This window comes from Pongo abelii, chromosome 9 (assembly GCF_028885655.2).
Source record: "Pongo abelii isolate AG06213 chromosome 9, NHGRI_mPonAbe1-v2.0_pri, whole genome shotgun sequence".
Lineage (NCBI taxonomy): Eukaryota > Metazoa > Chordata > Mammalia > Primates > Hominidae > Pongo > Pongo abelii.
In genome coordinates this window covers 25654340-25667942 of record NC_071994.2, presented here as the reverse complement: position 1 = coordinate 25667942, position 13603 = coordinate 25654340, and the positions used below count along the sequence as shown (strand labels likewise).

At 35.5% G+C, this 13603-nt stretch overlaps 2 long non-coding RNA genes across 3 annotated transcripts in view; one reads left to right on the top strand and one right to left on the bottom strand.

Annotated features, from left to right (window-relative positions):
- The window catches only part of LOC134762151 (uncharacterized), a 123015-nt gene that overhangs the window by 4716 nt on the left and 104696 nt on the right, over nt 1–13603 (top strand). The gene's annotated exons all lie outside the window — the stretch shown is intronic.
- Nucleotides 8323–13603, bottom strand: part of LOC134762153 (uncharacterized) — a 32701-nt gene continuing 27420 nt past the window's right edge. Inside the window, exon 3 of the long non-coding RNA XR_010141859.1 lies at nt 8323–8380. This is a non-coding gene — a long non-coding RNA (uncharacterized LOC134762153). The remainder of the gene's footprint in view (nt 8381–13603) is intronic.

The window sequence follows — 13603 nt, the reverse complement described above, 5'->3', positions numbered from 1 at the left end:
CCAGCATCTTAAAACTCTAGGGTGGGTTGAATAATCTGTATATTAAAGTTGAAGAAAAGTTTCTTTGAAATAAGATTGCTATGTAAGATTAAATACATCTCCTCCCTCACTCCAAGAAAGCCTAGTGTTATCAATAGTCCTCTAAGTATATTACTAAGAGCAGACACATGGTAATATATTAGTTCCAGGAAAGAAGAGCACTTGCGAGTTCTTTTATTTCCTCATATGCAAAATATTAAAAATTAAAATAATAAAAAAATTTAAAAACATTTTTTTTGAGATGGAGTCTCACTCTGTCACCCAGGCTGGAATGCAGTGGCACAATCAGCTCACTGCAACCTCTGCCTCCCAGATTCAAACGACTCTCCTGCCTCAGCCTCCAGAGTAGCTGGTACTACAGGTGCACACCACCACGCCTGGCTAATTTTTGTATTTTTAGTAGACAGGGTTTCATCATATTGGCCAGGCTGGTCTTGAACTCCTGATCTTGTGATCTATCCGCCTTGGCCTCCCAAAATGCTGGGATTACAGGCGCGAGCCACCGCGCCCGGCCAAAAACTTCTTTTCTAGATGTTAGTGGCACTTGTATACATATCTAACAAACCTGCACGTTGTGCACATGTATCCTAAAACTTAAAGTATAATAATAATAGTAAAAGTAAAAAGTCAATAATAAGAAAACCTCGAGTTTGGAAAAAAAAAAAAAAAAGCCAAGATAATCTGGGACTTCTGGACATTATGTTTGAATTAAGGAAGAAGAAATGCATCTAAATCCACATTACTAAAAAATTCTAAATTTGTCTGAGATGATAAGTGATCACCTACTACAGACAGCAGATAAATGTATGGCTTTAATATGAATATGTTTTATTTTGGGGGAGTCAATACTGAGTATGAAAGATCCCACCACTATCAATATGAGCAGATTCCTCTTCCAATTTATATGTGAAAACTGCAATTTCGGAGTTTCTTTCAGCATAGTTTACAACATGCCACTCATGCTTCTGTTTGTGACCTATATCATAGGCTAAGAAATAAGCCTAAAACAGAAACTTAATTTAGTATTTGTTCCCTCCTTGGCTTATTGTCAAATCAGTTTGCCTGAAATTCAAGTTTTCTGAATTCTTTCAATAGCCTAAAAGATTATATTCTATTATTTCATCTCTTGAAATTTTCATTAACTACATATTGAATTAAGCTTGGCTCTTTTATTTAAAGTGTTTTAACCGGTTACTGAGGGTTGGACATTATTATGTTTCTCAAATTATTTAGCCTTCCTATTTATATCCAGAAATTGCAAGTTTAGATAAGTGCAGCATAAATGTTGAGCTATTTGGATCAATTTCTCCATGAAGTTGGCCTTGAACTTTATAATTACTTTCTTTCATAAATCTAAAGCATATTTAATCCATCTTCACTTAACATTTATTATTTTATATGCATAATATGTATCTTAAAAAACTTTTGTTTATGTCTTACATCTTTTTATTTCCTAGAGAGAGCCTAACACAGCTCCCTCCAAACCTCAGGTAATGGATAATTTTTTATAGTTTTTACTAATAAAAAGCATGCTAGACATAATTCAATTTAGAAGCTTTATACAGTATGTCACGGACCGTGGCTCTTCTTTCAACTTCAGGCTCTAAATAGAATAATAGTCAGGGTCTAGATTGCCTGCAGTTGAAACCTACTACTTCATTAGTTATTTGCCAATTCATGATAATTTTCTATTATGCTTTTAATATCTGTAAAATCTATAGTGATTCCCTCTCTCTCATTTCTGATATTGGAAATATGTACATTCTCTTTATCAGCCTGGCTAGAGGTTTATAAATTTTAAATATATGAGAGAGCCAGCTTTTTAATTTATTTTTCTGTTTTTCATTCAACTGACTTCTTCTGCCTTTATTAATGTTTTTTTCTTCTGTTTATTTTGGGTTCTATTTTCTCTTGTTTTTCTACTTTGTTAAATATAGGCTTTGGACATTGATTTGAGACCATTCTTTTCTAATGTGAGCTTTTACTGCAATAAATTTTTCTCTAAAAACTGTGTAGGCTGCATTCTACAAATTCTATTATGTTGTGTTTTCATTTTCATTTGGTTCAAAGTAGTTTTTAATTTTTCATTTGGTCTCTTGTTTATGCCATGGTTTATTTATAAGTGTGTTATTTAATTTCCAAATATTTGGGAATTTTCCATTTATCTTTCTGTTATGGATTTCTCATATTAATTCCATTGTGATCAGAGATCATTCTTTGTATGAATTGATTTCTGTTAAATTTATTAAGATTTGCCTTGTGACCCAAAATATGGCATAACTTGGTAAATGCTCCTTGTGGTCTTAAATATAATGTGTGTTCTGCTGTGGTTAAGCGAAGCATTCTATTAATGTCAATTACAGCAAGTTGGTGGGTAATGTGGTTTAGTGTCTCTATACTCTTAAATGATTTTCTATCATTATATTATCAAAATCCTTCACTGTAATTGTAGATTTATCAGTTTTACCTGGTTTTAAAGCTCTGTTACTAGACACATATATGTTGAGGATTAAATACTCATTATGAAATCATTATGAAATGACCCTCTTTGTCACTGGTAATTTTTTTAACAAAATTTACTTTATCTGGCATTGATTCAGCCACGTCAATTTTTTTTTGGATTACTAGTAGCAGCCTATCTCTTTTTGCATCTTTTTACTTTCAACCTATGTGCACTTTTATTTAAAGTTTCTTTTGATCAACGTACAGTTATGTCTTACTTTTTTACACAATATTACAATACCTGATAATTAGGAATGATTAGATCATTTAAGTTTGTTGTAATTACTGATAAAGCTGGATTGAAATCTGCTGTCCAGCCACTTCTGCTTATGTGTTTGATCTACCCTTTGTTTACTTCTTTTTCTACTTTTGTTAGGATTGAATATTTTTAAAATGTCATTTCATCTCATTCATTGGTTTATTTGGTGGTTTCCTTCCTTCCTTCTTTCTTTTTTTTTTTTTTATTTTTTATTTTTTGACACACTCCCAGGCTGGAGTGCAGTGGCATGATCTCAGCTCACGGCAACCTTTACCTCCTGAGTTCAAGCGATTCTTGTGCCTCCAGCCACCCAAGTAGCTGAAATTACAGGCCACAAAACTTGGCTAATTTTTGTATTTTTAGTAGAGACAGGGTTTCACCATGTTGGCCAAGCTGGTCTCCAACGCTTGACCTCAAGTGGTCCACCCGCCTCGGCCTCCCAAAGCGCTGGGATTACAGGAGTGAGTCACCGCATCAGGCCTATTCTTTTCTTTCTTTAGGGGGTAAGGTTGCTGTAGGATTTACAGTATATACCTTTAAGTTATAGCCTACCTTACAGTAATATAATACCATTTCATATAGAATGTAAGTATGCAACAGTATTTATCAAGTTCCCCTCTTCGGGACTTTGTGTATTATTGTCATATGTCTTACTTCCACATTTGTTAGGAACCCAATAGTATATTGATATTATTTTTCTTTAGTCATATGCCTTACTTCCACATTTGTTATTAACCCAATAGTATATTGATATTATTTTTCTTTAGTCAATTGACCTTTTAAGATGACTTAAAAATAAGAAAAAGAATTGATATTTACTGACATATCATTATTACAATTCCCTATGTTCTTCATTCATAGCTATACATATGGATTCCATCTGTTATCATGTTTCTTCTGACTGAAGGACCTCCTTTAACATACTTTGGAACTGCTGGTGATGAATTTTTTCAGCTTTTGTGTGTCTGAAAAAGTTTTGGTCCATTGTCTTCTTGCTTTCATTATTAAAAAAAAAAAAAAAAAAAAAAAAGCCTGGGCGCAGTGTAATCCCAGCACTTTGGGATCCTGAGGCAGGGGGATCACGAGGTCAGGAGTTCGAGACCAGCTTGGCAAACATGGTGAAACTTCGACTCTATTAAAACTACAAAAAAAAAAAAAAAAAAAATTAGCTGGGTGTGGTGGCAGGTGCCTGTAATCCCAGCTACTTGGTGGGCTGAGGCAGGAGAATGGTGTAAACCCGGGAGGCGAAGGTTGCAGTGAGCCAAGATCGTGCCATGGCACTCCAGCCTGGGCAACAGGGCGAGACCTCATCTCTAAATAAATAAACAAATATATAAATAAATAAATAAAATAAAATAAAAATTTAAAAAAAAGAAAAAAAGAAAGGTTCTGCTGCTATTGTTCCTCTGTATATAATGGTTCTTTTTACACTGAGGATGTTTTGATTTTTTTTCTTTTTCTCTGCATTTTTTAAGTAATTTAATGATGTTTTCTGCAGGTTTATATTACTTAGATTTCAATGAGCTTCCTGAATCTTTGAGTTTATAATTTTTATCAACATTTAAAAAAATTTAGACATTATTTCTTCATATCATTTACCTGTCCCTATTCCGTCTTTTTGATGACTGCAATTTACATGCATAGTAGGCAGCTTATTACTTATTTCATCTTACATCTCACTGATAATCTCTTGTCTTTTTCATGTCTTTTTCTGTGTTTCATTTTAGATATTTTCTATTGCTAAATCTTTAAATACATTTATCTTTTCTGCTGTATTAACAAATATGCTATTGATTTCATTGTGCATATTTTAAATCTCAATTTTTTGTTTGTTTGTTTTTGAGACGGAGTCTGTTGCCCAGGCTGGAGTGCAATGGCAAGATCACTCACTGCAACCTCCGCCTCCGGGGTTAAAGGGATTCTTCTGCCTCAGATTCCCGAGTAGCTGGGATTACAGGCATGTGCCACCTCGCCCAGCTAATTTTGTATTTTTAGTAGAGACAGGGTTTCTCCATGTTGGTCAGGCTGGTCTTGAACTCCTGACCTCAGGTGATCTGCCTGCTTTGGCCTCCCAAAGTGCTGGGATTACAGGCGTGAGCCACAACGCCTGGCTAAATCTCAAATATTACAGTTTTCATCTATAGGAGATTATTTTGGATCTTTAAGTCTTCCATTCCTCTCTTTAACTTATTTAAGTTATCATCTACTTTCTTGAAAACACAAAACATGTTTATATAGTTTAATGTTCTTCTCTACTAAATCTTTCATCTCCATTATTTCTCAATTGGTTGTAGTTAATTATCTTTCCCTGTCACTGTGGGTTATAAATTATTATTTCTAAGCATGTCTGATAATTCTTGTTGTATGTCAACAATTTTTAATTTTGTTATTGGATGCTGATTTTTTTTTTTTTTCGAGATGGAGTCTCACTCTATCACCCAGGCTGGAATGCAGTGGTGCAATCTCAGTTTAGTGCAACCTCCACCTCCCTGGTTCAAGCAGTCCCCCGCCTCAGCCTCCCAAGTAGCTGGGATTACAGGTGCATGCCACCAAGTTCGGATAATTTTTTTTTTTTTGTATTTTTAGTAGAGATGGGGTTTCACCATGTTGGCCAGATCAAAATATGATTATTAGAGTTTGTTCTAGAACACAGTTATTTGGAAGAACTTTGAGCTTTCTAATTGTTTGAATTCAAGCTTTGTTAGGCAAGACCAGAGAAGCCTTAGTCTAAGGCTAATATTCCCCCACTACTGAGGTAATGCCCCGCTGCATATTCTACATGATGCTCATGTCTTATGAAGTTTTTCCTCTCTGATTGATGGGAACATAAAATATTTTTGGCTTCTGTGAGCTTTTGGAATTGTTCCTCTTGCTTTCTTAGGTAGTTATTTCCCCAGTACTGGTAGTTTCCTCTCCCTCATCCTCTGATTAGTCCTCTGACGAAGACTAACATGAAGACTAATTATGCAGATCATAAGAGCTTTCTCACTCCACAGTGTACTCTTTTTGGTACTCTGTCCTGTGAACTCTAGCTGGATGGGCCACAACAGACTCCAGTCTCTATTGCTTCCACTCAGGGAGACTTTGGGCCCCACCTAAGGTCTCCCTCCCTACTATACAGCCTGGAAACTGTCTCCAGCAGTAAACTGGGGCAATCACAGGGCTTACCTCATTTGTTTCCCTAACCTCAGGGTTTAGTATTCAACGCCGACTTTTGTCCAGTGGAATTGCACTTTCAAACACTTTGTCCAATTTGTTGTAGTTTTTTAAAGGGTGAGAATGGGTCTGCTCCCTGTTATTCTGGTTTGGCTGGAAACAGAAGTCTCTAGTTATCCATTCAAACAAAAATTGATATCACAACTGAATTTATTCTTTGTTTGTTTATTTATTTTTGAGACTGCATCTCACTCTGTCGCCCAGGCTGGAGTGCAGAGGCATGATCCCAGTTCACTGCAGACTCCACTTCCTGGGCTCAGGTGATACTTCCATCTCAACCTCCTGAGTAGCTTGGACTACAGGTGTGCACCACCACATCTGGCTAGTATTTGTTTTTTTTGTTTGTTTGTTTTGTTTTTCTTGTAGAGATGGGGTTTCACTATGTTGCCCAGGTTGATCTCTAACTCTTGGGCTCAAGCAATCTGCCAGCTGGCCTCCCAAAGTGTTAGGATTACAGGCGTGAACCACCGTGCCCAGCCCACAATCTATTTTATACAAGTTACTATTCATTTAGCTGAGAGCACAGTGTTGAATCAAACAGACCACATTTTTACAATCATGTGGTCTCCATTCTAGTGGAGTCTTATAATTAGTAAATCAGATAAGCAAATATGCATAAAAATATCTTAGAGGGTTTAAGAGTTGTGAATAAAATAGGAGATGTTACATGATTGATATGGTTTGGCTGTGTCCCCACCCAAATCTCGAATTGTAGTCCCATAATTCCCCTCTGTCATGAGAGGTACCTGGTGGGAGGTAATAAAATCATGGGGGCGGGTCTTTCACACTCTCTTCTTGTGGTAGTGGATAAGTCTCATGAGATCTGATGGTTTTGTAAAGGGAAGTTCCCCTGCACATGCTCTCTCTCTTGCCTGCTACCATGTAAGATGCGACTTTGCTCCTCACTCACCTTCTGCCACGGTTGTGAGGCCTCCCCAGCCATGAGGAACTGTGAGTAAATCAAAACCCTTTCCCTTATAAACACCCAGTCTGGGGTATGTCTTTATTAGCAATGAGCGAACAGACTAAAACAGTGATAGAGAAAAACAGAATAGTCTATTTTAGTTAGGTTGATTAACAAATCTCTCAAGGGTTGGCATATGAATATCTAAATGATGAAAAACTAGCCATGCAAAGACCTGGAATAAGTACATTTCAGGCAGAGAGAAGTGCAAACGCAAAGGACTGAAGGCAGAAACAAAGCTTTTCCCACCAAGAAGGAGGACTTGATGCTAGATAGTTGTCTTTTATACATTTCTGTCTCCATTATGTGGTATGGAGAGGCAAAATATAAAAGCTTAGTAACATGGTTTATGGTTAATCATTGATAAAAGTCCAAAGCAAACATTTTACACTATAGAGATTACTTTTAATAACTCTATCAACTTAACATGAGGCTAGAAAACTGAATAAAGGTTTTAAAATCCATTTCTGTTATAATCAGTCAGGTAAACCAGTTTTTGTTTTAGTAACAAAAACAATAACAATAACAAAATCCAACCAAACAATCAAAACAATTTCTTGTTAACACAGATTCATCAGATCTTAACCTACATTGGAGTTAACAGTTGATAAAAGGGCTCAATTCATTGTAGTTACTTAGGATCTCAGGGTGACAAAAGTTCACCTTGACTGATGCTTTCATAATGATTTTATAATGCACAAGAATGTATGGCAAGTAACACACTGTATTCAAAAGTTTCAAGAAATGATTCATATTGTTTCCACTCATATTATGTTTATAAAAACAAATTAATATAGCACACCTAACTTTGAAAGGGTAGAGAAGGCTGGGCATGGTGGTTCATGCCTGTAATCCCAAAAATTTGGGGGGCATAAGTGCATAGGTTTCTTGAGCCCAGGAGTTTGAGACCAGCCTGGATAACATAGTGAAATCCCATCTCTATAAAAAATACAAAATTAGCTAGGTATGGTGGTGTGAACCTGTGGTCCCAGCTAGTTGGGAGAATAAGGTGAGAAGATCACCTGAGCTCAGGTAGGTCTAGGCTGTAGTGAGCAATGACCATTCCACTGCACTCCAGCCTGGGCAACAGAGTGTGACTCTGTCTCAAAAAAAAAAAAAAAAAAAAAGTAGAAAAGAAGAAAGAGTAGGGAAGCGCAATTCTACCGTGTGTGGAAAGCAGAAAGAAATATTTTATTATATTGCTAATGAAGGCCACACCCTCTATCAAGGAATCTGTATATTCATGCCTCGAATAAGACTAGAAATTTTCCGTTATTTAATCAAATTCAGTATGAAAGCACTATTCATGGAATAGAAGATCAAGTATTAGGCAGACACTCACTTATATTCTGAATTTTCTTTACTGTCTTCGAATCCCAATCAGTAAAGTTTTTTCTTTCCTATAAGAAAGAGAATTTAAAAGTGGTAACTTACTCCAAGAAAAGTTTCAGCAGCTTTGAGAACAAAGTTCTACATTTAAAAGCTATCTCTAACTTTGAGAAGCAACCTTTACAAGAAGGCAGTATTAAAAAGTTTCAGGATTCTATTGTAAATTGAACTGCTTCCATGAGAATACCCATCTGAGAGAAAAGACAAAATGGATCTGGGGAATAATTAAACACTGAAGTAGACAAAAAAATGTCATTTTCCCTAGTACTGTCTCCAACTACTACAGTCCAGGGTAACTTCACATTTACTTCTCCTCAAGAAAGAAAGAAAAAGAAAAAATATACGCACTTAAATCCGGGAACCTAGCTATGATGTTAGGAGCTTTTATGTATGTAGATAATAGCATTTTTTAGCTTTCCTGTGTTTTGATTTTATATAGATAAAATTCATTTATATATTCATTTTATATATAAAAATATTCACTTATATGTATAAATATATATGAATATATATATGAATATATATAAAAGAATATATAAATAAATAAACATATATATATATATATATTCTTCCTAGAATGATGGTTATTTCTCATCTGGGAGAACCCTTCACCATCTACCCTCCTCACACCACTCCAGGCCTTGGGTAGTTGTCTTACATCAGGTTTTTCAAGGCTGTAGAGAATAACCTATGCTTTTTCTTGGCATTCTTTTCATTGGATCTCATTTTGTAGCTTCTCCTTACCATAAGAAAGGGACCAAATAAATCCTTTCATTTGACTCAATTGAGAAGTTTGGCCAAATGAGTACAAGTAGATAACAAGCATCTTACAAAGTCTAACCATTACAATTACATGCACCAAGGCTTGGGGAGATTACTCAAGGATTTTGACATCAAATACTAGTAATTTTAAACAGGGAGTTCAATTCTCTTGGAGATTTTCCTGCACTTACTTTTAATTCAAAAGTGCAACATAAGTTGAAGTTGTGTCAGATGAGGGAAGTGGGAGAGCTTTTGGTCTTCATCAGTATCATGAATATTAGATATGAATTCTAATTTAATTATACTTCTGGCTCTTTCTTTGATAATTCGAATAGCCCTGTCATGTTGAACCAATAAAAATACATAAGCTAATATATAACTTCAGGAGTTACGAAAAACTAGTAGGAAATATTTGCTTTTACCTCAAGAAGATTGAGTTATGTCTGTGTACACACAAACACAAACTTTTGCATGCACCCATATAAGAAGAGGTTCTTTCTTCTATATAACCATGAACACCCATAGGGAGTGGTGCTCATTACTTTAATGCTCATTCAGTCACCTTCCATCAGTGCAGTTTCCAGAAGAATATGTATATTATATTGTATTGTCCTTCACTTTCAGCTTCAAAACTAGTGCTAGTGAAAAACTGTGATGGCTTGAATGACTTAAGGTCTGTACATCACCAAAGTGTACTTTTCATCCTGGTGAGGAGAAAAAAGCCTCTTCCGTATGGCTTCCTTGATCATCCTGTGGTGTGGCTGTGGAAAAGAATGTGGGGCACTTTTTATCTGTCTTTGTTTTGTCCAGACAATTAGCTAGGCAACTGTTTTCCCTCAGCTAATTCTAAAGACTCCATCCGATCCTATGCGCCAAAAGCTTATTACTGACAAAACCTTTTCTTTCAAGGTCAATTTTTGGTGCTATGATTGCCATCTTCCCATTATATTTAAGTGATAGAAAGGTAGATTTTTCTTATCAAAATTTAGCCAGTAATTTCTACTGGAAGTATAAGGCATTTAGAATTCTCTGTGATACAGTAGAACAAGAAATTCTAAGCATACCATTGCTTTTGGGGGACATTTCAAACTAAAAAGGAATTGGAAAAAAATTTCACAGGTTAGAATATGTGATTTTCACATAGTTTTGGTGTTAATATTTGAAAAATCTGAGAAAAGATCCCCCACACATACATACCCTCAACAGGTATAAGTAGCTAAGCCTCCGTCAGTTACAAATAATATCCTCTATCAACGTTGTATTTTTTATGCCAGAACAATTTCTCACTGGTTTGATTATTTTGAGGCTTTTTATGAGTATAAGCCAACTGAGTCATTATATTTATATGATCATTAAACTAGGAGTCTCTAAGGGTGGAATAGCTGTGAGACGCTAGGCAAATCTCTCTCTTTGGGTATCTCATTTCCTTATCAAAAGCTAACTGCCTGTAATAAACTATTTATATCACAGGCTTATAGTAGGAATCAAATATGATGATGCATATAAAAGATTTGTTATACCATTATAAATGCTACAAAATACCATTATAAATATTGCTATTAATATTATGACAAAAATTATATGCAAATTATTATTACTAACAGAACCATTTTCACACTGAAGTAAACTGTATGAATAAACCTAAGGTATAGCAAACTCATTTGGGAATCTGAGCAAAAATATTCCGTAACTACCATAGTAGATAGCCAGGATAAGAACCAGGGTTAGAAATAACTAGGCCATCCTAGTGTATCAAGAATATCTAAAAATTGTTATCGTGAAACTATTTTTTTGAATGTGATAATCATAAAAAGCCCAACATTGTAATAGTTCTTTTTTTTTTTTTTTTTACCGAGACTTAACTGAATCTTTTCTATAGATTCTGTTCTGATCCAATGTACAAGAATCTGTCCGCATGAGAATAGTTGGGGTCAACAGTATCAAAATATTACATCAGCTTGATCCAGGTTGACCTCCCTGTGTATATGTGTTTGTGTATTGTGTGGGTTATAATACAATCTCAAGCGTAAATACTGATCCCAAACTGGAAGTCATTGCAAACTTTCTTTGAGAAGTTTTAACAAATATACCATTTTGTCAGAGTGTATTTCAGTTGTACAATCATCCCTTGGTGTCCGTCGGGGAATCATTTCGGGACCTCCTGTGAATATCAAAATCTGAAAATGCTCAATTCCTTAATATAAAATGATTCAGTATTTGCATATAGCCTACACAAATCCTCTAATATACAGTAAGTCCTCACTTTGACAGGTTCTTGGAAACTGACTTTAAGTTAAATGGCATATAAAACAAATTTCACCATAGGCCAATTGATGTAAACAAGAGTAAAGGTCTTATAGCATATTTCTAGTCACAAGATCATCACCAAACTTCTAAACAAAGACCCAAAACACTAGCAGTATTAAACACTGAAATAAATGATCACTAAACACACATTTAAGAAAGATCAGTCCAGCTCAGTGACTCATACATGTAATCCTAGCAATCTGGGGGCTGAGGCAGGAGGATCGCTTGAGGCCAGGAATTTGTTACCAGCCTGGGCAACATAGTGAAACTCCATCTCCACAAAAAAAAAAAAAAAAAAATAGCTGAGCGTGGTGGTACACGCCTGTAGTCCTAGCTACTCAAGAGGCTGCGGTGGGAGGATTGCTTGAACCAAGGAGGTCAAGGCTGCAATGAGCTGTGATCACGCCGCTGTACTCCAGCCTGGGCAACAGAGTAAGACCCTGTCTTAAAGAAAAAAAGGAAAGAAAGAGGAAAAAAAATAAGATACTTGTTTACCCAATTTTGAGTGAATCAGTGAGTAACAGCAGTTGTAGTGGTGGTGGGTTAAACCAAGTAATCAATGCTTGCAGAGTGAAAATTGAAAAGATCACCTTCTCCTACAAAACAGTTCAAAAACAACCACAAATACGGCAAGCTTGCTGTTTTTGTACCACATTTTTTTATTTTTGTACGTTTGTACGGTTATTATCTACTTTATAAATTTTTATTTAACAATAATTTGTATTCAGTTATTCATTTTTCAACCTGCTTATTTCAGTTCAGAGTCTTGGCTGGCCAGAGCCTGTCCTGGCAGCTCAGGGAGCAAAGAGAAAACCCACCCCAGACCAGACACTATTCCACTGCAGGGAGCACTCACATCCACACTCACACACCTTCCCCCAACACAGTACAACCATTCAGACACGGCAAGTATCCTAATGTGCACATTTTGGAGCAGAAACTTGAGTACCCAGAGAAAACCCAGGCAGACTTGGGGAAAATGTACACTGTACACAGAAAGTGGCGCTAGCCAGGAAGGAATTATTATTTTTCTCATCAACATTATAATGAAATGATGCTGAAGGAAATTACATTACTCAAAGGCCTGCTGTGCTTTAAATAATTTCAAGATTACTTATAAGACCTAATACAATGTAAATGTTATGTAAATCATTGTTATACTGTATTGTTTAGGGAATAATGACAACAAAAACCATGTGCAGGCTCAATCATCGGAGACCTAACTACGTTTTCGATCCAGGTTGGTTTTACTCGAGGTTAGTTGAATCCATGCATGTGGAACTCAGAGATAGAATGCAGACTGTTGTTAGATTACATCAACTGGAATCATTTCTCATCTCCTGTTACTCCAAAAGGGAGAGGCAGTTTCACAAAGTTTAATTTTTGCTATCCAATTTTATTGGATATCTACCATATCCATCAGATACTACGTAAAATGATGAAAATTCAGATATGGGTATGATAGAATTTCTGCTTTTAAGAAGCTTCAAATCAAAAAGGAAAATTTTGTATCAAATAATTATTGACAGGAAAATAGGTGATTACACTTTGAAATTGGTCAATGCTTTCCAGTTTTTATTAGCAACAATGTCAGATTATTTACATTCTCCCTCCTTGGGGGCAATTAATGCATGTCTCTAAATGAGTAAAAGTTTTCCTAGGAGTACACTGACAATTGAAAATTAAAATGGCTTAAGTGAGGTCTTTTTCTCTCGTGTCTACAAGAGTCAGAACAACATACGTGTGTGTGTGTGTATATATATATTTATATATATATATTTATTTATAGCTGGGAGTAAAAAAGAAGAGACATTTATTCATTCTCTTCTTCATCTCTATATGTTTCTTTTTCTGCCTCTCTTTCTTTATTTCACTATTTATAACTCACTCTTCTTATTTATTTATTTATTTATTTATTTATTTATTTATTCTTCCATCAAATATTTACTGAGTGATAGTCTATGGGTAAACAGGATGTACTAGGTAGAAAAGATCTTGAACCTCCTAGAAAACTCTACTTAGAATATATTACAGGTGAATATGTTGACGGATAGCATAAACTCTAGTGTGAAACTTCAAGAGTTTGATTCCCATCTCTACCACTTAGCAACTATGTGAATTTGGGCAAGTTACTTATCCTCTTTATTCCCTAGTTTTCTCCTCAA